Raw genomic sequence first — 26,405 nt, 5'->3', positions numbered from 1 at the left:
AACTAGCCTTGCTCCTCCTACTCGTCCTCTCAACAGCGTTTGATCTAGTCAATACTAAAATTCACTGTAAGCATCTGTCGTCAGCAGCCCACTTCTCACTGAAAGCCATTCAATGGATACAATCTTTCCTTACAGACAGAACAATGAGAGTATGCTCACCCAGTGCAGCAGCACAGCTTAGCCCGGTCACCTCCGGTGTACCACAGGGTTCCTGTGTCTCCCCCACACTCTATAATATTTTTACGAAACCCCTATTTGACCGACTTGATGATTTGGGTATCACCTACGCCAACTATGCAGCTGGCACCCCAATCCTCATTCCAATCTCTGGCTCTCCTGACATCGATTCAGCTTCACTCAGCACGGAAACTTGGATGGTCCAACATGGATTATGATTGAGTGATGAAAAAAACAAACTTCTCCTCCTAGGATCACAATTCCGCCTTAACAAACTTAACGACTCTTTTAAAGCTTTCAATATTGACGACAACCATATAAAGGTGCCCAATGTAGTAAAAACATTAGGTTTTTACCTTTATTTATTTAGTTACATTTTTTAAGTGCTCACACAGCCTGTGGGCATCTAGGCGCTGTTACAGGAATTGTTTGTTTTTTAGTTGTGTCATTTTATTTGTCTTAGTTGCATATTTATAACGTGCTTAAATACCCAGAGGTTTCTAAGTGCGGACCTGGGGATCGAACCTGTGTTGCTTCATGTCATCTTGCTTCCAAGGCGAACACGTTGCTGCTGAGCTGTCCTCCCGGGATCTTGACTCAGCCGCTGAGCTATCCTTCCTGGACCTTGACTCAGCCCTACCAAATAAGTTAATACCAGAGCGTCAGCAGCATAAACATATTAATGCCTGCAGACCTTTTCCATCTTTGGACAGTTGCATCACACTAGCTAGAGCACTCATCTTGTCAAGAGTGGACAACTGTAATGCACTCTATGCTGGCACCATGAATCACAATATAAAAAACTCCAAGTGATACAAAATAACGCCCTTAGAGCAGCCCTAAACATAACCAAAAACTCTCACATCTCCACAACGAGAAGAAACTCCCATTGCATACCCGTCCAAGAGTGCATCCTATTCAAAACTCTCACGCTGGCACATAAATGCCTGCATAGGTCAGCTCCCATTTACCTTGCAGACAAAGTCACCAGATCCCAATCCAACAGGCCCACGTGTTCAGCACACCAGCATCTGGTATCCACACTGAGATTCAAACAACAGAAAGCAGGTGGCAGCAGTTTCCCAGCAGTAGCTGATAGACACTGGAACGGTTACCAGTCATTTGGTCGAAAAAAAAAGGTCAACAGGACAAATGATCATGATTAGTAGAAATGGAGATTAAGGGGAGATGATTGCATGGCACACACTCTTTTTAATGGGGAAAGGAGTGCCTCTACTGAGCTGGAAGCTGGAAGCATTAGAGAGAATTGAACATTCAACTAGACTGCAATTCACCTGAACCAGTAATGCTAATAAACAATGACCTATGTGGTAGACAGGAGGAGGTTTTTAACCAAAGATTGGGATGTTTAAAATGGTTTAGCCACAGAATAATCCTCAAGAAATGTGCAAGACCAATAGCACATAAAGTAACCCCAATATCCTGCATTCTGAAGGAGCAGGTAAAGCAAGAACTAGATAAGTTAACAACAAATGGGGTGATTGGAGCAATAGAGGTAGAGGAGTGTGTGTATCCAGGGGTTATAGTGAAGAAACATGATGGGCGATAAGAATATGCATAAACTTGAGATCTCTCAATGCCAACATATAAGTAGACCTGCACCCTCTTCCTAGAGTGCAAGAGATTATCTCCCTTCTGTACAGGGCAAAATGTTTTACAATGCTAGATCTATCATGTATGTATCATAAAATAGTACTACACCATGAGTACAAGTATTTAACATCATTCATCACACCTTTTGGTGCATATCAATTCAAAATGATACGTTTTGGTGTTGCCTCTGCAGTGGGTGTTTTTTCAAAAGGCCATGTTTAAGTCATTTCGTGAGATGGCCAATTTCAAGTGCTTTCAAGAGGATGTCCTGATATTTGCTAGGGATGTTTCACAAGATAAATGTCTAGAACAAACACTTGGGCTTCTCAAGGAGGCTAGGTTGATGACAAAGAAAGGAAAATGCCAATGTAGAGTCAGGAATTAACATACTTGGGGCATACAATCATTGACCAAGGCATTCATCCTTAACAGAGTTTAGTGGATTCTGCATGAAAGGCCCCAGCACTACATAACAGGGACATGTTAAAAGAATGTTTAGGGCTTGCAGAATACTATTCAAAATGCATTGGAGGCGTTCTGACTAAATGCACCCCATTATGAGGATTCCTGAAAAGAAAAGGTTATTCTGGTCAGAAATGCACAGTCAAATACTTTCATTTATCAAAATTCTTATTGCACAAGCCCTAAAAGATGGTGAGTAGGTGTTTCCCAATCTTCATCTTATTCTTCACGTATCGTGAATTTGTCGATATGTAAAGTAATGTGTTTTCTCCATGCTGGCTCTGCATCACCATTCACTGGAGAGAGACTGTCTTCATGTTACCATGTAAAATGCCTTGATGCTATATGTTTTGGTTTCCTTCACCCTGTCCTCCTAACTTACCTCTAACTCACATTCAGAGCATGTTCTACTCCACGCTCACCCATGATTTCTCTACCACCCTCACACAATCCTGTTCACAATCCTGTTCACCACCCAGCCCTTTCTCCTCCCCCATCTACTTCTATTCTTCTCCTGTGAATCTTTGAAGAAGCCTAAAGCTGGCATTACATGCCATATAAGAACATTGCCTTCATATAAACATTTTTAAGCACATGATAGAATGTGAAGAGTGGCACGTTTGTCATCACTTGAGAGAATGTGGCCATGGTTACATTGTGTTCCCTACTGACTGAGAATAATACTGGGAAGATCCCTGCTAGTGGCTTTCTCAAATCTGCTTCTTCTGCTGCAAGGCTAGGGTAAGAACCAGTACATGGGCACCTTTACTTAAAGATATGAAAGTATGAAAAACATGATGTCACGGTACACATGCATGGTACTCCTACAGTTCTCTGGGAGGAATCCCATATGCCGTTTTATATTAGAACACAAACCAAATAATCTCTTCTCTATCTTAATCGAACGTCTATTCATGCAGACATTTTGTGTTATTTATGTATTTTTTCAATTTGTAAAGCGCACTAACAGGCCATGGACATTGAGGCGCTGTTGCAAGGAAGTGTCTTATTTACAGGAGTGTACTTTTTGTTGCGTGTTGGTTTAGTGGCTTTCTTTGCATGAGCGTCATGACTGCGTCATGACGCTCCTTTAATAAAAGGGGCTCTGCTGGCACGCAGACGGCAGTGCAGCAGAGCCCTAGGATGCAGCAACTCGTGTCTATGTGGTTCTTGAGTGGACTTGGTGCCGCGTGACCGTGGCCTACCTGGCGGCCTTGCCTCGGTGCCCCCAGTGCCAGCGCCACCATTGCTGGGTGCCCCCATCCTGGGAGTCCATACCCCGGTGACCAAGAGTGCTGCTGGGTGATCCGGGCTCCCAATTTACTGCGAGGACGCAGTGATCCTTTGTGGTGTCGGGTGCTCCCGAAACAATCCGTGGCCCGCCCTGGTGACCGGAGGAGGGCCACAACATTGGCGACAAGGGTCGGTCCGGGCCCTGTGTGTGAGAATCACACGGGCTGCGGGAGGCCCGTTCTGGAGCTGAGGCGGCAGTGGGCCCCTTGAGCGGAGTAGGAGGCGTCCACAGCCGCATAAGATCAGTGCATCTGGTGGCCCCAGGACCTCGTTACGGGTCGCCTGATGCCAGCGTGTGTGGCTGGGCATCTGGAGTTTGTGTGCGGCATTGGCCGCGTGTGTGACAGTGTGGGTATGCGGCGGTGCCGGCCGCGTGGTCTGGCATCAAGGGGGAAATCTGCTCCAGACCCGACTTAAGGAGAGGGTGAATGGGGCCGGCGAATGAAGAGTCAGGTTGGTCCCACAAGCTTCAGGCCTGGGCTGCGGTGCAGCCTGCAAGGGGGCGTGGGCTCAGTCACGAAGCCCATGAACAAAGGAAAGGGGTGGAATCTGACCGCCTGGACCCACGGCGGTCAGTCATCTCAACATCCCGCCGGAGGTGGGGAGCGGAGCACAACCCATTAAGTCCCGGGCTGCGATAAGGGGGAAAGAACAAAGGAGTGGGACATTCAAGACCACGTTGTGTCTTGCCCGCACTATGGCCTGCAGGGGGGTGTGGCCCCAATACGAAGCACTCACAGGAAAAGAGCTAAAGCAGCAAGGACTATGCTGGGCCGTGGCGGCCTTTGCAGGACAACGGGCCTAGGCCTGGGAGAAAAGGGTGTGGCCTACAGTGGACCAGGGCCTGCCAGTCCTGGGGACCAAGGAAAAAGAAGGGAAGAGCACAATTTCCAATATTTCTGTATGCCACATCTGTACCTGGCCAGAGGGTAGCGGCCCACCTGGAGTGCTTGTGTGCCCTCAGGCAGGTCCACGCCATTGGGCACCACTGACGCCCACCACCAGAGAGTGCCAAGGATGGCATACACAGGCAGGAACTCATGAGCCCAGTCCTGTGAGCACAGAGGCAGGGCTGGACCTATCCCGGCATCTCTGCTACCATCAATCTCCCGAAAGGTAGCAGCTCCCACAAGGAGTGCTTGTGCACCTCTGGAGGACCTCCCTGGGGTCAAATTCATCTGAGGCCCGTGGTTTGTGAACACAACCGAAGAGTTGCCAGCAGTGGTCACGCCCTGTGCACCGCCCAGTGGCCATCATGGTGGACGACAACAACGAAGGGCTATGTCGAGGACAGCTCGCACCACTACATCATTTTGCCGTGATGGACTCGCCTGCCAGTCTGGGGCCCCAGTGGACAGCCTGGGTGGAGAACCTGGAGCTGTACTTCGAGGCAGTGGAGATCAAAGATGCAGCTAAACGCCCAACACTCCTGTACTCCGCCGGATTGGCTGTTCAGAGGCTGTTCAAGACACTAAGGCCCGCAAATCAGTTCTATGCGGCAGCCATCGCATCCCTGAACGAGTACTTTCGACCCATGGTCAACAGGGACTATGAATGGTTCAGGATGAGGTGTGCGAGGCAGGAGGAAGAGGAGAGTCTCAATGCATTCCATGGGAAGCTGTTTGACATTGCACTGTCCTGCGACCTAGGGAACTTCGAGGGGGACGAGATTAGAGCACAGATCATCTACGGCTACAGCTCCTCGTAGCTATGCAAACAAGTCCTGAGGGACCCGACGCTCACCCTCGACCGAATACTAGACCTCGGACATGCCCAGGAATTGGCAGAGATGCGGGCCTCAGTCATGGATTCGTCCAGACACCACCTCAAGTTGGAGGCCCCAATGCAGCGGATCAAGCTCAAGGAGGTGGTCGCTGTTGGCAAGTGGCAAGGAGGAAAGCCGATGAGGAGGGGAGACTGGCTGACGAGAGACCCCGGTGCTACAATATGCCAGCTGTGCGGGTGGGATCTTCCATACCCGCAGGACTGCTCTGCCAAAGGACACATCTGTGGGAGGTGGGGGAAGGTGAATCACTTTGCACAGGTGTGGCTCACCCCGACACCAGCCAGTATGGCGGGGACATTGCAAAGGGGTGAGTCAAGGGGGAGAAGGACCCCCAGAGTGGCAGCGATCCAAGTGGCTGAAGACCAGAGGGGAATGCAGTATTATGCGGGAGAGGAGGCAGATGAAGAAAATATATTCTTTCTGTCCTGCAGCAGCGCCACTGGCCAATTCGATCCCGGAATCTTTTGAGCTCCAACAGTCCCCCTGCTGGGCCCGTGGTGTGCGGACTGGAACACACCTGCTTGTTTTGCAGTGCTAAAAAATTACGGTATGAGTAGCTATGAAGGGGTGCGCGACTGGACTGCACCCAATGTTTGCAGTGATGTCGCAGGAGCACAATGGGTGCACAGACTAGAATGCACCAAGTTAGACCCCGCCGAGGGTCGCTGTTTGTTTGCAGTGGGTGATGGTTTTTCTTTGTTATAATAAAGGAGGGATGTTGCATGTTGGTCTAGTGGCTTTCTTTGCGTGAGCGTCATGACTGTTTCGTGCCGCTCCTTTAATAAAAGGGGCTCTGCTGGCACGCAGACGGCAGTGCAGCAGAGCCCCAGAAAGCGGCAACTCGTGTCTGTGTGGTTCTTGAGTGGACTTGGTGCCGCGTGACTGCGGCCTACCTGGCGGCATTGCCTGGGGGCCCCCAGTGCCAGGGCCAACATTGTTAGGGTGCCCCCAGCCTGGGAGTCCATACCCCGGTGACCCGGGGTGCTGCTGGGTGATCCTGGCTCCGAATCTACTGCGAGGACGCATTGATCCTTTGTGGTGTCGGGTGCTCCCGACACAATCCGTGGCCCGCCCCGGTAACCGGAGGGGGGCACACCACTTTTCTCTGGGTTACAGTTATCCCAAACGGAATCATCTTTTAGAAGCGCTCGTGCTGTTCAAAAACTCCAAGAAATCGATAATTTGTTGGGGAGATATGTTTCATTAAATGATGGGTCTGCTGCTGTGATGGTTTTTATGCATGCACATTTGCAATTGGTTTGTCCTCCAGACCCGATAACATTAGGACCACAAGGCAAAAGCCAACATGTTCAACTTTTTAAGCAGCGTGTCTGAAAGTTTTCACGACATTAGAAGAGGTCGAAATTTGCATTTTTGGCGCAAATACAAAATTGCTTAAAGCTGGACTGCCTAAATAGAGGCGGAGGGCAGCCGCTAACGTTTAATGCCTGAATGCTTGCAGTAAGTGCTGTGTAACTATGATAATCAAGCCCTAAGCGGGCAAGGACGGCTGCCTTTCATTGTGCCGCTTCCGCGATGAAAGCTCTCTCCTTTTCATCCTGTGTTGGATGTGCTTCAGGTGTATGACTGCGTGACCGGCCAGTGCGTGTGTGTGACGCTAGAGCAGGAGAGGCAAGGCCAAGTATCAAGGCGCAGCGACGTCATCTCGATCTCCCGCTGAGGGGCCTAATGCCTACCACATGCTCATGAGTGTGCCCTCTTCTCTCCCTTCAATGCGTGAGTGACGAAACAACTGTTCTATTTTAGCCTGAGGAGTGATGCTGGGGCATGGCGTTAGAATGCAAGTTGAGGTCGGAGTGGGAGGGAATGCAGGGGCTGGGAGTAAAAAAAAAAGACACATCCCTACCAAAAAAATCTGGATTGAAAGTGGATTGCTACTGGATTTTCCCAAACATTTAAATCCTCTTTAAATCCTATTTAACTCCAGAAACTCCCATTGTACTGAGAGGATTGCTTTTGGCTTCTTTTTGGCTTCATGCACCCTGAAATATGTTAATTAGCAATCCTCACTGGAATGCAATCCCAAAACAATCCAAGCAATCCAATCCACTAAAAATCCAAAAACAATCCAATCCCCAAACAATCCACTAAAAATCCAAAAACAATCCAATCCCCAAACAATCCACTAAAAATCCAAAAACAATCCAATCCCCAAACAATCCACTAAAAATCCAAAAACAATCCAATCCCCAAACAATCCACTAAAAATCCAAAAACAATCCAATCCCCAAACAATCCACTAAAAATCCAAAAACAATCCAATCCCCAAACAATCCACTAAAAATCCAAAAACAATCCAATCCCCAAACAATCCACTAAAAATCCAAAAAGAATCCAATCCCCAAACAATCCAGCAAAAATCCCAAAACAATGCAATCCCCAAACAATCCTATAAAAATCCTAAAGCAGTGCCATCCCTAAATAAATACAAAAGCAACGGATTACATCTGGCTTCCTTTTGGCTAAATGTACCCTCGTAGAGATCCAAAAGCAATGCAATGCAATCCCCAAATAAACCTTTTGAAATCCAAAAGCAATTAATGTAGTCACCAAATAATACTTTACAAATCAAAACAACAAAGCAATCCCAAAAATATTCTTTAACAATATAGGCATTGTTTCGGTTTATGAGCTGGAAATAAATTTAGGAGTTTTAACAAAAATAATGTTTACTATAATCCTGAAAAGAAATGCTTAAAAACACATTTGGTGCACCTTGTTGAATTGGGCTTTAAAAGCGTCACTGTGGCTTAATTGCTGCCCATTTCAGAGAGTTGCATTTTGAATTGCCTTTAGAACAATAGTGATGACTAATTAGGTCACAGTCATTTAGGTAAAATGGCCATGAAAGTCAAGACCATGTAATGGCATATAAACTATATTTAAAAAGAAGCGACACGTTTTTTTTTCCCCGACTATATTTATTAAAAAGAGGCAGAGGTTCAATCGGACACTGTGTACATAGCACAAAAACACAACTGTAGCAATCCCAAACACGGGTGCTTCACAATTTAAAAATAAAGGGTGAGAGGGGACCCAGAACCAGTCAGGTTCGGTCCAGCCCAGGGAGCAAGGGTGATAGGGGACACGGAACCAGTCCAGGGGTGTCACACGAGTATACAGGCCCAGCCTAGGGAGCAAGCGAGTCCGGTGGGGACCAGCCCAGGGAGCAAGGTTGAGAGGGGAAAGAGAACCAGTCCAGGGAGTCACACTAGTATCCAGGACGAGGCAAAAGAGCAAGGGAATGTGGAACTACACTTGTGTAGAAAAGACGAGGTTTGGCTCCTTCTTCATCCGGTAGTTCCCAATTTTGTGTTGGAGGGCTTTTCTGCACTCGGATGCAGAGAGTACTGGAAAGCCCATTTCCCTGGCTTTAACATGGATACATTCTGAAACGCAAAAAAGATTTGTGTAAAAAGTTTGAAAAGAGCAAGCAAAGTACTTTTTGGTTGACACATGGCTGTGAGAAATAAAGCATAGGCAATTTTCACTGTACACCCTCTAATGTGCTTTCGTAATTCGAATTACTACATTTCTCAAAGCTGTAAATCTGGTTGAAACCATGGCAATTCCTTAGAATTTAATATAGATTAGTGTCACTTCCCCAGGAAGTGGCTCTCCGTTTATCTTCTTTCCATAATTGGTATATTGTGAAGAAATTACCAATCTCGTGTTTCCCCCATGGACAGTGCATTGGTAAAGGAGCCATACAAGCAAAACAAATACACAGGGTTTGAAATTGAGCGGAGCTGGGGGCTATTTAGCCCTGTTTGTAGCCTTGAAGAGCCTGGTTAGCTTTACACCATGCTTACCAGGAGCTAAATTTGGCTCCCGGGCCAACTGATGCCGATATTATATACCTATGGGAATTTAACTATGTGCGTGCTTGCTTTTGTAACAATCTAAAAAAATAACATAGGACACCACTATGACATTTGAAGCTTAACGGGTCATAAGTAATGGACAAAGCAATATGTTTGCATGTGGGCATATAATGAGTGATGGACAATAACCGGTTAATACATGAGCCACAGTATTTGAGCTACCTTTTCCCACCCTCTGACACAGTCGTCTAGAAGCCCTATGGCTTCATAGGAATGTTGGGGAGGAGGGTTTGAGATTGGGGTGGAGACACAGAAGCCTACAACCGATAGTATTTGGATAGAGAAAAAGCATTTATTTATTTCATAAGGGCACAAACCAACTTTTGGTTAACTCCAATGGCACTTACCTCTGATGCAGTTGATGGACCAGGGTTGGGATTTGTATCGGGAAAACTTTTTCTGTGGCTCCTGTCCGCCTCCTCTATATCCACTGAACGGCCAGTTCCAAGCAGTGCTCAACTGCTACCTGCTGACAGGAATCCACTGTGTCCCAGTATGCTGAAATAATAGCACAAATATTAATATTACACATTTTAATACAGTACGCATTCTAATGACAATTACCAAGACCCGGAACCAGCGCAGGGAGCCAGATGGGTACCCAGACACAGCCCAGCAAGTAAGGAAGTTTGTTAGGAAACCACCCATGGAAGTGTCTCGGGCAGGTGCCAGTCTTACCTGAACTTCTGAAATGGTGAACACCTAGGCACACAAAGCCAGTAGGCGTTTGGTTATTTGCCGAAATATTGACTGCCCATGGTCATTTTAATCCCTATGGCCATTTACACCCAGATCCTGCCCCTCCCAAAATACCTCCTTATGGGAACTTTGAGCTCACTTTAATCAAGCCTTATCAGACTTTGCGCTTAAAGTGCCTGCGCTTAAAGTGCCTGCCTGTGATTTTCAAAGCAGTATTCTAAGAGTTAATTACTTAATTGGAGTTGTAAACCCACTACTGCTGTGATAAAAAAAATGTCTTAACCAGGTCTGCCTTCAGCCACAAAGCAGTTCAACGAAGCAACTGAACAAGTCTGGAAGTGTTAAGATGAAAAAAGTAGGATATACCCTAAAGTATGGGTGCATAACATAAGGCCCGCGGGCCAGTTGCGGCCAGCCATGCCGTTTTGTCCGGCCCGCCAGCAACAAAGACTTTCCTAATGGAGGGCGGCCGGCAAGCAGTATCGGCCCCCTCCATTAGGAAAGTCTTTGTTGTCTTCCGAGCGTGTGTGTTTGTTGGATCTTTGTGCTGCTTGTATGTTGAGATCCGGGGGTGGGGTGTGTGTCGGGTCTGCCTGAATGTTTGTTTTTGTGTGCAAGTCCAGTGTATGTTGAGATGCGGGGTTGGGGTGTGTGTCGCGTCTGCCTGAACGTGTTTGTGTGCAAGTTCAGTGTATGTTGAGATGCGGGGTTGGGGTGTGTGTCGGGTCTGACTGAATGCGTTTGTGTGCAAGTGCAGTGTGTGTCGAGATGCAGCGGTGGGGTGTGTGTCGGGTCTGCCTGAATGTGTTTGTGTGCAAGTGCAGTGTGTGTTGAGATGCGGAGGGGGAGTGTGTGTCGCGACTGCCTGAATGTGCTTGCGAGTTTGTATGGTGAGTTGGGGGTCTGTATGCTTGTGAGTTTGTGTGCTGAGTTGGGGGTGGGAGTTCGGGTCTGTATGGGTGCATAGTGTATTGGTGTATGCTTGTGGGTTTGTGTGCTGAGTTGGGGGGTGGGGGGGTTCGAGTCTGTATGGGTGCATAGTGTATTGGTGTATGCTTGTGAGTTTGTGTGCCGAGTTGGGGGGTGGGGAGTTCGGGTCTGTATGGGTGCATAGTGTATTGGTGTATGCTTGTGAGTTTGTGTGCCGAGTTGGGTGTGGGGGGGTTTGGGTCTGTATGAGTATGTATGCATGGTGCATGCTTGGTGGCATGGGGCATAGTGTTTGGTTGAGGGGTGGGTGTCATGCGGCATAGTGTTTGGTTGGGGGTGGGGGGGCCATGGGGCATAGTGTTTGGTTGAGGGGTGGGGGAGCCATGGGGCATAGTGTTTGGTTGAGCGCCATGGGGCATAGTGTTTGGTTGAGGGGTGGGGCCAAGCCTCCCGCCACGCCTGCTGCGCCTACCGCCCCGCCCACATTTACTTTTCAGCCCACTATAGCCATCATGTAAGGTACTTTTGGCCAACTGTCAAAATCAGTTGTGCACCCCTGCCCTAAAGAATAACCATTTTACTCAAATGTATGTTGCTTTATAACTACTTCTGCTGTTCAAATACAACATTGTGCTTTTGTCAGGCTGATCCAACAAACTGAGCCAGGATAATAATAATAATAATAATTTAGCATTTATATAGTGCTACGAACCCTCAGGTATCCGAGTGCTGCTTATTATTACCCACGGTGTGTGGTGCTCATTTATCGACCTCGGAAGGATAAAAGGCTGAGTTTGGGGCTGCCGGGATTCGAACCTGCGTCAGCAGGCTCTGCACAGATGTCAAAGCGACTGCGGTTTGATCAATCATCTCCACCAGCTTTTCAGAGGTGCTGGGCATTCAGTGGAATGGACCTGGTCGTGAAATGGCACCATCAATGTGCAACCGCATTCATGTGCCATCGTTCAGGCCATTTGCCAAAAAAAATTGCAAAGACGAAAGCAAACCAGCCATTGCTAAGTGCTGAAGACAGACATGTTTACATTCCAGTGGTTGCGAATGTGCATGTTCCATGCCACAGGGGGGGGTCTTGCAACAGCCGATTAAGGAAAGCAGAAGGCAATATTTCTAAGGCATCTGGCAAGGGAGAGGCAGCCATGAATGTAGAGCATCAACAGGGAAGGGAAAGATGATTCAAGGGGAGATGGACCACCACGGCGCCTGCCCATTTTGCCCCATTTATCTATGGGGGCGCACTCCCAACACCCACAATTACTTAATTTTCCCCTACCCCAAACCCCATAACAAAAATGCAGCAAAAAAACCTGGCAAAACGGCCTTTCACCAAATGCAGTGAAACAGCTGTGACCAACTACACCCAGATGATGGCACACGATGTAGAGCTAATGTGTACTGTGTGAAACGCCTCAGGTTATCCTTGTGGCTATCTTTCCAAACCACCCCCCCCCCCCCCCACTTATTGTCCCATTCAAGTGCAGGCTCCCAAGTTAGACCTGGGGAAAAAGGGGCTACATATGCACGAACTTTCTTAATCTGTATGAATTTCTTAGAGGACAGCCAAATGCGGGTAAATTGAAAGGGATGTGGTCGTTTTGAATACAGTCGTGGCCTCAGTGAGCTTTCAAAATGCACAGTTGGGTCAACATATTCATTAAATTAGCCCCCCCCCCCCCCATCGAACCCCACAGATGCTGCTCTAACTGCACAGCTTCCAAAGTAGGATTTACGACTGTAGGCTCCTTTTCTTTGAGGTGCCACCCATGCGTCATGTCCTATACAACGGCCCCTCTCGAAAACTCAGCTGGTTTTGTGATAAAGTGCAGTTGTGCCAGTAAATCAACTGCAGTAGGTCTAGGCGCGCCCACTGCACCCCTTCCCTCCCACACTGCCTATGATACACATACACCCAATCCCAGCTCCGAGTACAATTGCAGCTGCATGGTACGTTGATGTGTTTTGGACTGAAACTCCCAAAAGCCATAGCTGGCATATATGACGCTGGATCATTGAAGTCGTATGAAAACAATGGAGCACAATGTTGCAGACACGTGTGTATATTATATGTTCTCCTGTAAAGCTCTAGCCTGCTTGAATATCACTTGTAAAGCAGGTTAGAGCTGCGCCGTGTGAAAGTAATGAAATGTGCCAGCAGCCTGTTATCCAGGGAAGGAAAACATCCCGGTGTCCTGCAGATAAACGCACTGTGCCGGCCTTTAGGAGAACATATGATATACACCAAGGGTCTGCAACAGTGCTCCCTGCTTGGAGGCTCACGGAGAAATGGCGTCGCTGGTCCAAGGAGGCGGATGGGGGCGCTGGACGTGGGGAGCGCGCACTGCAAAGGCAGAGTCTGCCTCATAAATCAACACAACCTGTGTGGCTCCCGAGAGACACACTCCTCACTATGCAAAAGGCTCACTCTGAAATAAAGCCTAAAACGTGTACATCAGCTCCTTACCCAATGATTCTGGCTTTGTTTATCGATCCCAGCAGCATGATCCACGCTCGAATCTCGTCCGCCATTGCTCAGCTGGTGTCCAGTGTTCCCAGGTGGAAGGAAAAAACGCGCTGCATCGCCGTACGAAAAAAGCCCAAAACAAGCTGACCCACCCAAATTAACCGAAAAAAGCAAGCGCACATGTAAACGCCTTGAGTGGGTTTCAAAAGTAAGAAACAGCACAATTCAGAAACATAGAGAAAACACACATATACTAAGTTAAAATAAAAAGTAGTGTTAGTGGCTTGTTTTTACTGAGAAAGAAGTCAGTAAAAAAATCCCCAAAACTCCTGCAGCCCAAGACAAACAAATCGTTGCTTGGAAAAAATCCCCCAAATCCAAAATAAATGGAAAAAAAATCTGAAGCTTGAAAACTTTTAAATAAAGACACAATTCTCTCAGGTGTCACTTTGAACATTTCTCAAAACTGCCATTTTCTAATTTCTGAGCATTTCTCAAAACTCTGCCATTTCTGACTTACAAAAGTGTCTTTATGCTTTCAGTAAATCAGAAAAGTGGTACAGCCATCTGGGAAATGTGCAGCTTACATAGGAAAGACTTGCACAATAGATGTTAACGATACCTCACAGGCACCGTATTTTAACTCCTTTTCGCGCTCTGCAAGGAGAATCCCCAGGTAGTGCCTGTCCTGCACTCCTCAGAGGCACTATGGCCATTGTCAGGCCATATTAGGGACACTGGAAGCTTTGATGTCTGTACCCCCACATTCTTAATGTCACAGAATACGGTGCTTTTAGGAAAAGTGTTGTTCCACCAAGGAACAATACTTTTCCAATTTTACATGGACTTCAGAATTGGGCCCATGTTTCGGTAAAGTGAAAAGCAGTTTACATTTTAAAAATGGAGCACCTGCAGCCCAGCAGGTCTGCCAAGGCAACCTGACCCGAGATGAAAGCTACATGGAGACAGCCCAGTGAGGGAACTGCAAAGCCCTCCACCAATGGTCCCATGCCCTGACCTGCACGATTTCATATGAAGAGAGCCATGTCTACATTGCCAGGATGCTGCCAGGCCTGGACTGGCCTACAGGGCAATGCCTATATATTTTTTTATTTGTATTCCGGGATTTGTAGCGCCATTACAACGGCAAGACTACAAGTCCCAGAATGCAAACATAAAATTAGGACAGTTACACGTTTTCAACGATCTGTGTGTCCCGGATACGCATTTTTATTACACAGTGCTGTGTGTGTGTGTGTGTGTGTGTGTATATATATATATATATATTCATTCAATAAAAAACATTGTTAAGGGTACGTTATGGTTAATTTCCTATGGGTTTAGCAACTTAACCATAACTACATGGCCGCTACAGCAGGCCATGATATATATATATATATATATTGTGGTCGTACGCCATTTCAGGAAATCAGCCCATCAAACAACAGCAAGTTCGTTCACTTATCCAGTATATATATAATTTGATGTACAGGGTACAAATGGGGACAATGGTTATATGTTGCACAAGCGAAAACAGTAAGACTGGCTGTGTATGCATTTCAAATAGTGTTTTAATAGTCATAGTGCTGAACGTATTTAGAAGCTGCCATTTGCTGGACACATGAGTATGGTGTGCACGAACTGAAATAGTAACAAGTATTATTTTTTTTACAATTGTGTTCCTTTCGTATGCAGGCTATATTGAATCTGAACAAATATCAGGAAATATTTTACTTCATGAAACGTTTTGTTTTACATGTTCAATACATCTTGGATGTTTCCCGGTGCAGCACCCAGTACCAGGGGCGCCAACTTGTGGTTATCCCGGGGACAGCCGGCAGCGAAAAAAGCCCAATTTTAAGAATAGTTTGCGATACATAAACATGTTTCATGGTGATGCTCTTGTAGTAATCGGCAAGTCATCCCAGAATTATCCCCAAATCATCAGGGCTTAACATGCTCTTCAAGTAATCAGCAGGTCATCCCAGAATCATCTGGGGCAAACCTGTTGATGCTCTTGACGTAATCGGCAAGTCATCCTAAAATCATCAGGAACAAAGAGTTTTCTAAAATAGGGATGATGTTGGCATCATCAGCAAGTCATCCTAAACCCATCCCCAATTCATCACCCACCATTCTGAGACATTTGCTGATGACTTTAACAGCGTGATGACTTCTGATGATGTGGGAATGACTTCTAATGTAGTTTGATGATCATCGGATGACTCCAGGATGGTCTCTTAAGTCATCCTTTTAGACCTGGGTTTCTCGACCATGCACGTGCTGCCTGCCTGCTCTGAGCCACTGTCCTTTGATCCAACAGGCAGTGACACCCAGTACCCCATCTGACCCTTCTACAGGGTCATTGATTCTGGCAATTTCAGTACTGTGGTCAATGGCCGCAACATTTTGCAATGTGTTTTTACAATACATGCACGGTTTCTTCAAAGATCCAGCTCCGGTCACTGTGGTACCAAACTGTTTAGTGTTCAACCCTCAGGCGCAGCGTTTAGATGGTTTTAATGGCGCGCTGAACAGTTTGAAGTGAATAAGTAACGCATGACACAGGATAAGCTTCGCGTTCAAAGACAGCAGTGAGATTGAACTGCCATTCTCTTTTGCCCAGTAGACAGATGTTTACAGTTGTGCCCTGCCCTGGAAATGGGAGAAGGAGACATACGGGGAACCGGCTGTGCCATAAATCCCCAGTTCATAGTTGTGCTGGGCTAGATGGCGAGTGCGCCTGCTTGTGTTGACGGGTGAACTTTGTTTCTCGATCAGCACACTGCTCCGGGGCTCACCTCCTGAATTCCTCTCTAACCCTCCCTCAGCAGTCCCTCGGGCCACAGAATAAGTCCGTCAGAGCCTCCTTCCTTTCCAGCATGACTTTGAAATAAGATTATTTTTTTCCCGCATCTCCCCTCCATGCCCCTCGATATTCGTGGAGTGCGCAGTGCTCCAGATTGTGTCCAGATACACATCCACATAAATAAAGGTGCCCTAAACGTGTGCACACTTACCTCTGGTATGGTATTTATCTCGTTTTTCGTGCCCACAAGGAGCACGGCCACCATCGTATCTTCTTCTTCCGCCGCCATTGCTGCCCACGCTGCCAGGCCCGAGAAAAAAAAGCCAAATGACCCTGCAAAAGAAGCCCAAAACAAGCCGACTCCCAACTAAATAAGCAGGAAACAGCACTCATTTAAAACGCTGTGGTAAGGTGTCAAAATTAAGACATTTAACAGAATACCATAACTATACATAGAACAGAGTGTATACCCAGCAAATTTAACCCCACTCTCCTCAGAAACTCTTTTTTAAAACACATTTTGTTATGAACAGCACAGTTAAATTGCATTCTCTTTATTAGTCAAACAATGACTAAATGTAGGTGACCATATTATTACCACAAAATACATTTTGTTGTGTGTCTAATCACATTTGCAAACCCCATGGAGCTTAAATACAAAAGAGGTAGCAGGCACACCTCTCTAGAATAAACATGGCATAATAACCTGTTCAATGGTTTTTACCCACTTGAGAGTCCGCAGCCATCACTTTTTGCTCACTGTACTTTTCACAAAGGAGGAATATCCATTTGCATATCAGTCTTTGTCCCGCCCACAAGGACACTACAGCACCAAAATGCCAGGCAAACCTCCTTTGAACAAGAGTACCAACAGCAACCCCATACACGTGTTTCAGCCTTGTTGGGTCCCATCAGTGAGGTGGAGCTGTGCCTCTCTGAGCACAGTGAGCAAGGGGTCCACGTCTGTGTTCTCCCAGGTAATGGAGGATGACCAACCCCAAGTTCCTTGAAAAAATACAAAAAAGGTAGCAGGCACTCCTCTCTAGAATGAACATGGCATGATAACCTGTTCAGTGGTTTTTACTTGGAGATTGGGCTTATATTACTTCTGGTACTTGTAGCTTTCCAGTGAAAATGGGGAGGAGGATGGGTTGGGGCAACAAAAATTGTGTTTTTTTTCTTTTTCGTGTTTCACATATTTCTATAAGGAAATGTTTGTCAGCGTGGTTTATCATGTGATTTGCATACTTTTTAAGCCATCTCCATCAAAACCCAGACATGTCCACAAGCTGTAGCTGGGAAGATATGTGGTTAAGTACTTTAATTGCAAGACTGGACTCCAATCCTGATTTCACCACTTCCCTAAAGTGTCTTATCATGGGAAAATCATTTTGATCTTGCTGCCCCCAGTCTAGTATACCTTGAAATTCTGAGACGATAATAGTCTCCAGAGGCACAGTAAGTGTGTAATATACATTTAACAGTTGAGACACTGCAAATAGGCCCGTCAGCGATTTTGCAGTTTTACCAGTGCAATTTAGGGGAGAAGACAAGGGAGAACAGACAGAGGATCTTCAGGCACGTTGCATTTGCATCGTGCAAGTGCAATGGGAAAATCGGCAGCTATTAACCCATGGCTGTATTTCTTGCTCTCCATTATGATGTATGCACCCCACAGGTGCCTCAGACTGTTTTGCATTGTAAGCAAAGGGTCCCCCAACCATCATGTTGAATTAGGCCCCCATACCTCTTCGGCCAGGCCTGACTATAAGACTGGCCTACATTGTACATCCAGTTTGGACATGTTTTCTCACTGTGATATGGCATTTTTAAAGCTAAACCCAAAAGGAGTGTTTTCTTAGGTGGGGAGACTAGAGCTAGGAGATCCCAGCGGAGCTCGGGCCAGCACAAGCCTCACCTAGGACTCTGGCCTAACCCCCCATCGTGGCCCAGTGCCTGCCAGAAGCAAGTGCCGGCCACTAGCCCCACCTGGTAATCATATTATTTCTTTTCTGCTTCTTTTCTGCTTGGTTTACTTACATCTGCATAAGAAATGTAAATTATTTAAGAGTACCATACATAGTATTTATTGTTTGGGGTAGAGACAGTAGGCTATTCAGGCATGGTTTGCTGCCAATGATCCAAATGTCACAAGGCATAGCCGGAATGTTGTTATCTTTCTCCCTTGTTCTCTCCTGCCCCCTTTATTTTGTCTTGAGGTGCCTTGAAACACCATTTTATGTGTAGGGGACTTACAAAGTATCCAATAAATAAAAGAAACAAATAAAATAGTAATTGCGGGTGCATTCTTTTTTTTCAAACGTAACAGAACAGATATACAGCCAGGGGTGGTAAACAGAGGAGCACAGAGGAGGGGTACAGCTGTACCGGGTGGCAGGCAGGAGACAGTCAGCCACCATCCAGCGAGTCAGGTGGCGCGATGGGAGATGGGATGGCCGAGGTGTTAGCATTCCTTCTACCCATTGCTGCAAATTGATACACCCTGAATGATAGCGACTGGGCATTATTTACTGGAGAAATTAGTTAAGTGCAGTTTGACATTATTTTTCCAACATTTAAATGAAGTAAAAATGTGTGCCTATGTTACTGGATTGTTTTTACAGAGATACAAGTTGGAAAAAATCAAAAATAAATCTTCCAATGTAGCCTTGCTTGCAAAAGAATCCAAAATAAATGCAGTAAAAATGTGTAGTGTTGCTGGATTGGTTCTATTGAGAAACAAGATGAAAAAAATACAAAATAAATCCTGTAGAAATGCCTGCCTGCCAATTAGTGTTAGTGGATTGTTTTTACTGAGAAACAAGTCAGTAAAACTCCAAAATAAATCCTTTAGAAATGCCTGCCTGCCAATTAGTGTTAGTGGATTGTTTTTACTGAGAAACAAGTCAGTAAAACTCCAAAATAAATCCTTTAGAAATGCCTGCCTGCCAATTAGTGTTAGTGGATTATTTTTACTGAGAAACAAGTCAGTAAAACTCCAAAATAAATCCTTTAGAAATGCCTGCCTGCCAATTAGTGTTAGTGGATTGTTCTTACTGAGAAACAAGTCAGTAAAACTCCAAAATAAATCCTTTAGAAATGCTTGCCTGCCAATTAGTGTTAGTGGATTGTTTTTACTGAGAAACAAGTCAGTAAAACTCCAAAATAAATCCTCCTACCCAAGGCAAATAAATCCTTGCTTGAAAAAATCCCCAAAAAATCCAAAATAAATCCAAAAAAAATCTGCAGCTTGAAAACAAGCCAGAAGCAATCCCAAAACAATCCAAAAAGTGGATTTCTTTTTTACTAGGGATGGGAAAATAGAGCTAAATGGAGGTGCTGGCACCACTTCAGCCCCCTTGTGTTTTCTGGCTCAGGTCCTGGGTAGGAATGAGACGCCAGGGCAGCCAAGCTTCATTGCACCGAGCTTACCACAGGTTCTATTGTTCAAAGGCAGCCTGATGCACTGGCAAGATCTAGTTCGGTCCCCAATAAGTCTCAGTGGAGCGCAAAACAAAAAAGAAAATGGCGATAAAATAGAGCATTGACTAAGTCCTCTCTCTTCTGCTTCCCCTACCTCTACAGTGCTTGCTGATTGCTTGAAACTCGGATGGCATTTGACCTTTCTTTGCATTAGAATTGAAAGTAGTCCTTTGTATATTGACTTAACTTTAGCTCCACAGGTAGAACACAGCGCTGCCCGTTTTTCAGTGGCAGATGTTGAGTATGTGAATGTGTGAGTTTTTTTGGATAGCGTACAATACCTGTTATCAAAATGTTTACCTATTCTTGATGTATTTCCTTTTCCCCGGCCGTCGATGTGCCTAAACAGCAAGTAAGTGCACCCCTCTGCTTTCTCCATACTGGACGGAAATCCCACTGCACATGCTGGGTTTTTGTGAGCCAAGTGCATGGTGACAGCTAAAGGTCAGCTGTGCTTCTGAGGGCTTCACGCTCATGGCATTGGTGTGGCAAGCGTATAAGACTTGGCCATCCAGGTGCAGTAGTGAAATCTGGGTTTGAAAAATAGTTTGCCAGTAGCCACATGGTTTGAATGGCAGAGGGGAAAATTCAAGCGAGGGCTAACAGTTCCTCCTCTTCATTACTCACAGCATTTTGGACTGGCATGCCGTTCAAAATATATATATATATATATATATATATTTAACAAAAAACGTTGTTAAAGGGACCTTATGGTTAAGTTGCACTATTAAAAAACCTGGGAAATTCAATGGAAAAATGTTGAACGTTGTTACAGGAACGTTATGGTTACAGGTAAAACCGAAAAACACGTGATCAAGCGCTATGCAGAGCGCGAAAATGCGTTGTATCAGGACCTGCCCCATGGTGTCCTGCCTCTGTTTGTTTTGTTGTTGCTGATTTCTACCTTCTAATTAAACCTGTGTAAAATTATTGTCCGGGTTTCATTTTTTCTGCTCGGGAACTCATAGACATTGTTTTCGGCGTGGAGTGCGCTTTACCTTCATCGTATTATCTTTGCATATATATATATTTATAAACAAAAAACGTTATTAAAGGGACATTATGGTTAAGTTGCACGACTAAGAAACCTGTGAAATTCAATGGAAAAACGTTGTTACAGGAACGTTATGATTACAGGTAAAACCGAGAAAAAAAAACAAAATTCAACTGTTATGGTAAGCTAAGCAACCATAACTCGTGCCATTAAAGAATGCCATGCGATTCTCTGCAGTATGCATGAGAAAAGCACCTTGGCAGTAGGAAAAATGTGCTGCACTGCTTTCATCAGACCATCAAAATCTTCAGTTGACTCAACACACAGGAACAAGACATGTTACCCAAAAAGAAGCCTCCAATGACAACATGTACAGTTGCCGAAGAGGCCACGCGTCGACATTCTAGAAGCAATCTGCCGAAACAGCACGATTCCATAAAACTCCTCAAAACAGCCACTCCCTCCAAACCTAAATTGCTAGACAAGTGTTTTTGGAGGGCATACACGCTCAGATCTTCCACAAAGTAACCACCCAAGACAAAAACTGTGTGTCTTGCCATGTTTGCCAGCCACAATACACAAAGTTATGGAAAAGTGAATGCCTCCCTTTCCTGTGACGCACACCCAGAGCACCTGATTGGCCAAAGGCCATAGTCCCATTTCCATTGGTCAACATGGTGAGAAGGGCAAAATGTGGCACGTGCCTTTCCCCAATCACTGTAAAGCAGGAGGACTCCTTCTCCCTATTTGTGCTCTTTTCTGTAACGTACACCCTGACCACCTGATTGGCCAAAGGGCATAGTCTATTGGCCAGCATGCTCACAGAATGTGGCATGTACCTTTCTCCAAGTACTGCCAGGGCAGTGCCCCAGTCAAGCCGGAGGAGTCCTTCTTCATATTGGTGCGCTTTCCTCTAACGCACACCCATAGCAGCACATAATAGGACAATCGCTACAGTCCCATTTCCATAGGCCAGCATGGTGAGGAGCGTTGAATGTTGCACGTGCAGGTCCCCAAGTACGTTGTGGGCCGGTCGCCAGTGCAGAAGGAGAGCCTCTTCCTATCGCCGCAAATCCCAAGCAACTGATGGACAATCCCCACAATTTCATTTTCGTGGCCGCCACCTGCAAAATCCCTGCATGTGACTTTTGTGCTGCGTGTGGGCGTGGGGGAATAACGTGCAAGGGGGAGTTCTGTGGTAAGGGGCTACTCTTAAAAGAGTCTGTTTTTTTGTATAGATCTTTCTACAAAAACACCTTTTCTCTCTGTTTTTCAGTGGCTTTTGTGTTTTCTTCTACTCACATTAAAATCTCAACCACATCCTGTAGACGAGCAAACAAAACTGCTCTGTCAATGGATGATATCAAAATGCCATTTTCTTGGAAACACTCTACATTTCCACAAGTAATAAGGTAATTTTTGCAGAAGAACATTCCACGAGCGGACAAAAAAGTTTACATGCTTCTGTTGATGAGACACCATCCTTCGTCTGGCTCGGAACAACATCCATGAGCAGTAGGCCATACTCTTTGCTGTATTATAGACGAGAAAAGCACCTTGGCGGTGGGATAAAGCATCCTCACGACATCCAGCAACCTCCCGAGTCTGCGGAACAAATGTAAGCAAGGCAGGTAACCCATATGAATGTCGCTGTAATCAATTACGCTAACATGTACTACTGGAAAATTGGCAAGGTCTTTGCATATGGAAGAAAGGGCACTCATACACAGCATTGCACAATGCGTCCACTCCTTCCAAACCAAAAAACCCATAAAGGTTTATTTGCAAAGCATAGTTGTGCAGATCTATTACAAAGGGATCACCTACAGGCAGCATAATATGTTTTGACATGTCAGCCACCGTCAGTACGCAGAGTATAATGTGAAACCGTTTCACCTCCCCTTCCTGTTACCCACACCCACACTACCTGATTGGCTAATCCCCACACTGTCATGGCAATTGGGCAAGGTGGTGTAAAGGGCAGATTTTGCCACGTGCGCCTCCCAAAGTAGCATGTGGGCCGCACCCCTGTAAAACTGGAACAGTCCTTCTTCCCTTTGCATCTCTAGGTAAATAGGCACACACGCATCCACCAATCGTATTAAAGCTGCCATCATCGAACACTGTCACTGCTGTACAACACTTGAAATGTACCGTTACACATTTACAGTACAAATGTCATGCCATTCCATAGCACGTCTAGTACAAAGTTCAATGAAAGTATTGCTCCATTTCTCCATCCGCATACATCCACATAGCCACCCAGGATGTGTCACGTGACATCCTGAAAGTACTGTGTAATCCACAACCTTTTTGTGACAGTGAAGGTGGGGCGGCGGGGTTTGCAAACAATATGAAACTGGGCTGGGGATTCAGTTTTCCAGCGTACATGTATAAGGGTTCTTTTAATTACGTGCATGCAAGCAATTTTTCTTTTTGTATTTTCTCTTTATATGCATTTCTGTATGCCTGTCCTCACATTTTTACAACATTCTGGTCAATGCTTCTTGCACTTTGGGAAAGAAAACGGCATTGCCAATGGCGCTCAAATAAATGCCATTTCTACGGAACCTCTGCATATTTTGTGACCTCATGATCTCATAGTGGGTGGAGAATATGCAAGCAGTCTGCATAAACTGACGCATTATTCTTTTGATAACACACCTTCCGACCGCTGGCTGGGGACAAATTACCCCGTCATGGACCCACACTGCTCTTGGTGTTATGCATGAGAAAAACACCTTGGCAGTAGGAAAAATAGGCATCACTGTGGTCAGCAACCTCATCAGTAGACATATTAATTGTCCACATGACATGTAAGCCAAATGGCACTTCCATAGTGCACCACGACACAGTCCACGTTTGTGACGGACGCCACATATCTACAAAGGCGAGCCACCCCGCCGAAACTGCAATCACCCAGATAGGCCCATTGAGCGTCCACTCCTTCCAACCCGAAATTACTAGCAACACCTCTTTGCACGCAACACCTGTACAGATGGCGCACAAAGGTATCACCGATGATAAGCGATGTGCGTCTCTCCATGTGGACTACCCTCATGACACAGCAGTGTGACAAAATGGTACCACTGTTTCCTATGAACCACACCCTAAACTACTAATTGCCTATTTCCCACAAGTCCATTTCCATTTCCACCCTGCTCATAATGGAAGGATGTGCATGTGCGTTTTCCCATCTACAGTGAGGGCCACGCCTCAGTAGAGCTCTGACAATACTTCTTCCCTTTGCACAGTCACTTTTTCCAGCGCACCCAAAATTGGGTGCTGTCACATTTCAAAACACACATGCACCAATCACATACAAACCCTCTGCATTGCACACTGTCATTCCTATACACCGCTCCTTATTTACCGTTAAACGCTCTCAGTACACATTCTGTTTGATTGCAAAGCCCCTCCACCAGAAATCTCTGCTAAAGAAAGCACTATTGCAGCATCCACACACATCCTAACCCGCCCCCAGCACACCTTTAGGTATGCACACAACATTGCAACCCTTTCCACACGCACTGCAACACTACACATCCAAGCAAGCGACCATGTGGGCACCTAACATTATGCACCAACATTGCATATGTAGCAGCAGTTCTACCCATCTCCCCAAACCATAAAACACCCATTCATGAAAATGTGTCACACTTAGCAGAAGCCACAAACATAGCGCAGCCTGCACCATCCCTACGCACTACCATTCACACGCTATTGTGTCATTGCCAACCTATGCACACCACCACCACAACATTGGGCCTATTTCAATAAATCTGTACACAGCACAGTAACCAACCACATACAAGCTGCCCCTCAACCATACCCACTTCCATACTCACATTACGTATGCACTGCACCCTGTGGCCACACTACCCAACTTCTCACTGCACCATCTCCTGCCGCACACCAAATACTGTAGCATGTTCCAACTATCACCACAACATTAGAATGCACAATACACGCTTTGCAACTCACATGTACTGCTGTAGCATGTCGGCAATATGCTGCACACTCATTCTCCAAAGATCACCACCCTGTGCCTCATACACTGCCGAATCTGCATTGCTCCAATGGGTCTGCTCCTTGCACACATTCCCCCCACTGTAATTCAACAATACATGTCAGCATATCACCAACTACCACCATGCACATATGCACCTCTGGCATCAGCACTCCTAATCAACCTCAACACTGCAATGGACATACACATCATTACGTACAACTGTTACCATAATGTATAAACATTACACTGCCTCCGGCACCCCTACACCCTTTCATTCACATACTATTGTCATACCCACTCCCACTTACAAAGGATTGTTTCACTGGCAATGTAAACACAACATGTTTAGAACATTGCCCATACTGCAAGCATTGTGCACACATCACACTATCCAAACACATATATGCAACAGTGGCCTATAATGGCTTAAATATGCTCCACAGCCATTGCTTACATGTCACCATCCTCTAAATCATGCACATTGAAAAAAGCATTACTGCCGTGCATGTCCTCAAGGCCTAGGCTCTTGAATGCATGGCCTATGGCCTACAGCCTTCGGCCATGCATCCAATAGTCTAGTCCTTGAACACACTCACAGCAACGTAATGCCACCAAGCATGCCTCCATATCAGCAACTGCAACAATCCACATAGCCACCACTGCCACCAACACTCCTACCCAACATATACATCGCCATGGTGCTAGGCAGCAACAAATGGCAACAGTTAACATAATGGCCATGTGGGCAGCTGCCATTTTGCACACGTAGGTAGCCGCACTTCACCCAAACTCCCCTACACCAGAAAACAACCAATCAGGAAATCAGGTTGCACTTACCTTAATGCACCAACATACCACATTCTCCACCACCTCTACCCACAGCCATTCACAAAGTATTGTGTCACTAACCACAACATTTTCAAAACATTTGGCCTACTTCAACAATTCTGCACACAGCATAGGCCTGGAACACACCTACAGCAACGTAATGCCACCAGGCATTTCACCAGTTCATCACATATGATCATCAACATACACACCACTGCCACCAGCAGTCCTACCCAACCTGTGCACAACCATGTAGCTATGCAGTAACAAATTGCAACAGTTAAGAAAATGTGGAAAGAAAACACTCTATCCTGCACCCTTATGCACTTTCATTCACATAATAGATGCGTACCCACTCCATTCTGAAAGTACTGTGTCTCTGCCAACCTACCCACATTCAGTTTGCAACACTTTGAGGAGAGAGAATTGATGAGGGTTGGGTTGTCTGCCGTGGGTGTGGCTGAGCTGAGTGGGAAGGCTTTGCTGGGAGGTGACGGGGTGAGAGGCAGGAGAAGGAACAGTGTGATGTTGGATTTTGTGAGGCAGACTGGGTGGTGGGAGGAGTTGTGAGATTATGTGAGCTAAGTACTGATTGGTGGGTCTGGTGCACATCATCCTTTAGGATGGGGAATCGCCTGCGTGGGTCTGCCCACGCATCTGATAATGAAGAAGAAGAAGAAGTTTGCAACACTCACGCTACTACAACCAATCTGCACACACTGCACTTTGCAAGCACCACCCTGTACTGGATGCAGACTCAAACATGTCTTCCTGTGGTGTGTATGCTGCAGCCTTACGCTCCTCAGTGCATGCCCGACAGCCTACGAGCTACAGGCTGCGGCCATGCACCCAATAGTGTAATCCTTCAACAGACCCCTTGCACCTTCATTCACCCATGCATGCCTCCATGTGCCCAACTACTGCATTACATCCA

The 26,405-nt window shown here is 46.0% G+C and overlaps 1 long non-coding RNA gene across 1 annotated transcript; it reads right to left on the bottom strand.

The window, feature by feature from the left end:
* Nucleotides 1-8,253: 8,253 nt before the first annotated feature.
* On the bottom strand, nt 8,254-13,496 carry LOC138566613 (uncharacterized). Its single transcript, XR_011301979.1, has 3 exons — nt 13,346-13,496; nt 9,585-9,735; nt 8,254-8,742 (listed from the first exon to the last, which is right to left on the bottom strand). It is a non-coding gene; the product is annotated as an uncharacterized lncRNA (long non-coding RNA).
* Between the last annotated feature and the right edge of the window lie 12,909 nt (nt 13,497-26,405).

Source organism: Ambystoma mexicanum, chromosome 2p (assembly GCF_040938575.1).
Source record: "Ambystoma mexicanum isolate Mex_15411 chromosome 2p, UKY_AmexF1_1, whole genome shotgun sequence".
Classification (NCBI taxonomy): Eukaryota; Metazoa; Chordata; class Amphibia; order Caudata; family Ambystomatidae; genus Ambystoma; species Ambystoma mexicanum.
The sequence above is the reverse complement of the archived record's forward strand: the minus strand, read 5'-3'. Positions and strand labels throughout refer to the sequence as shown.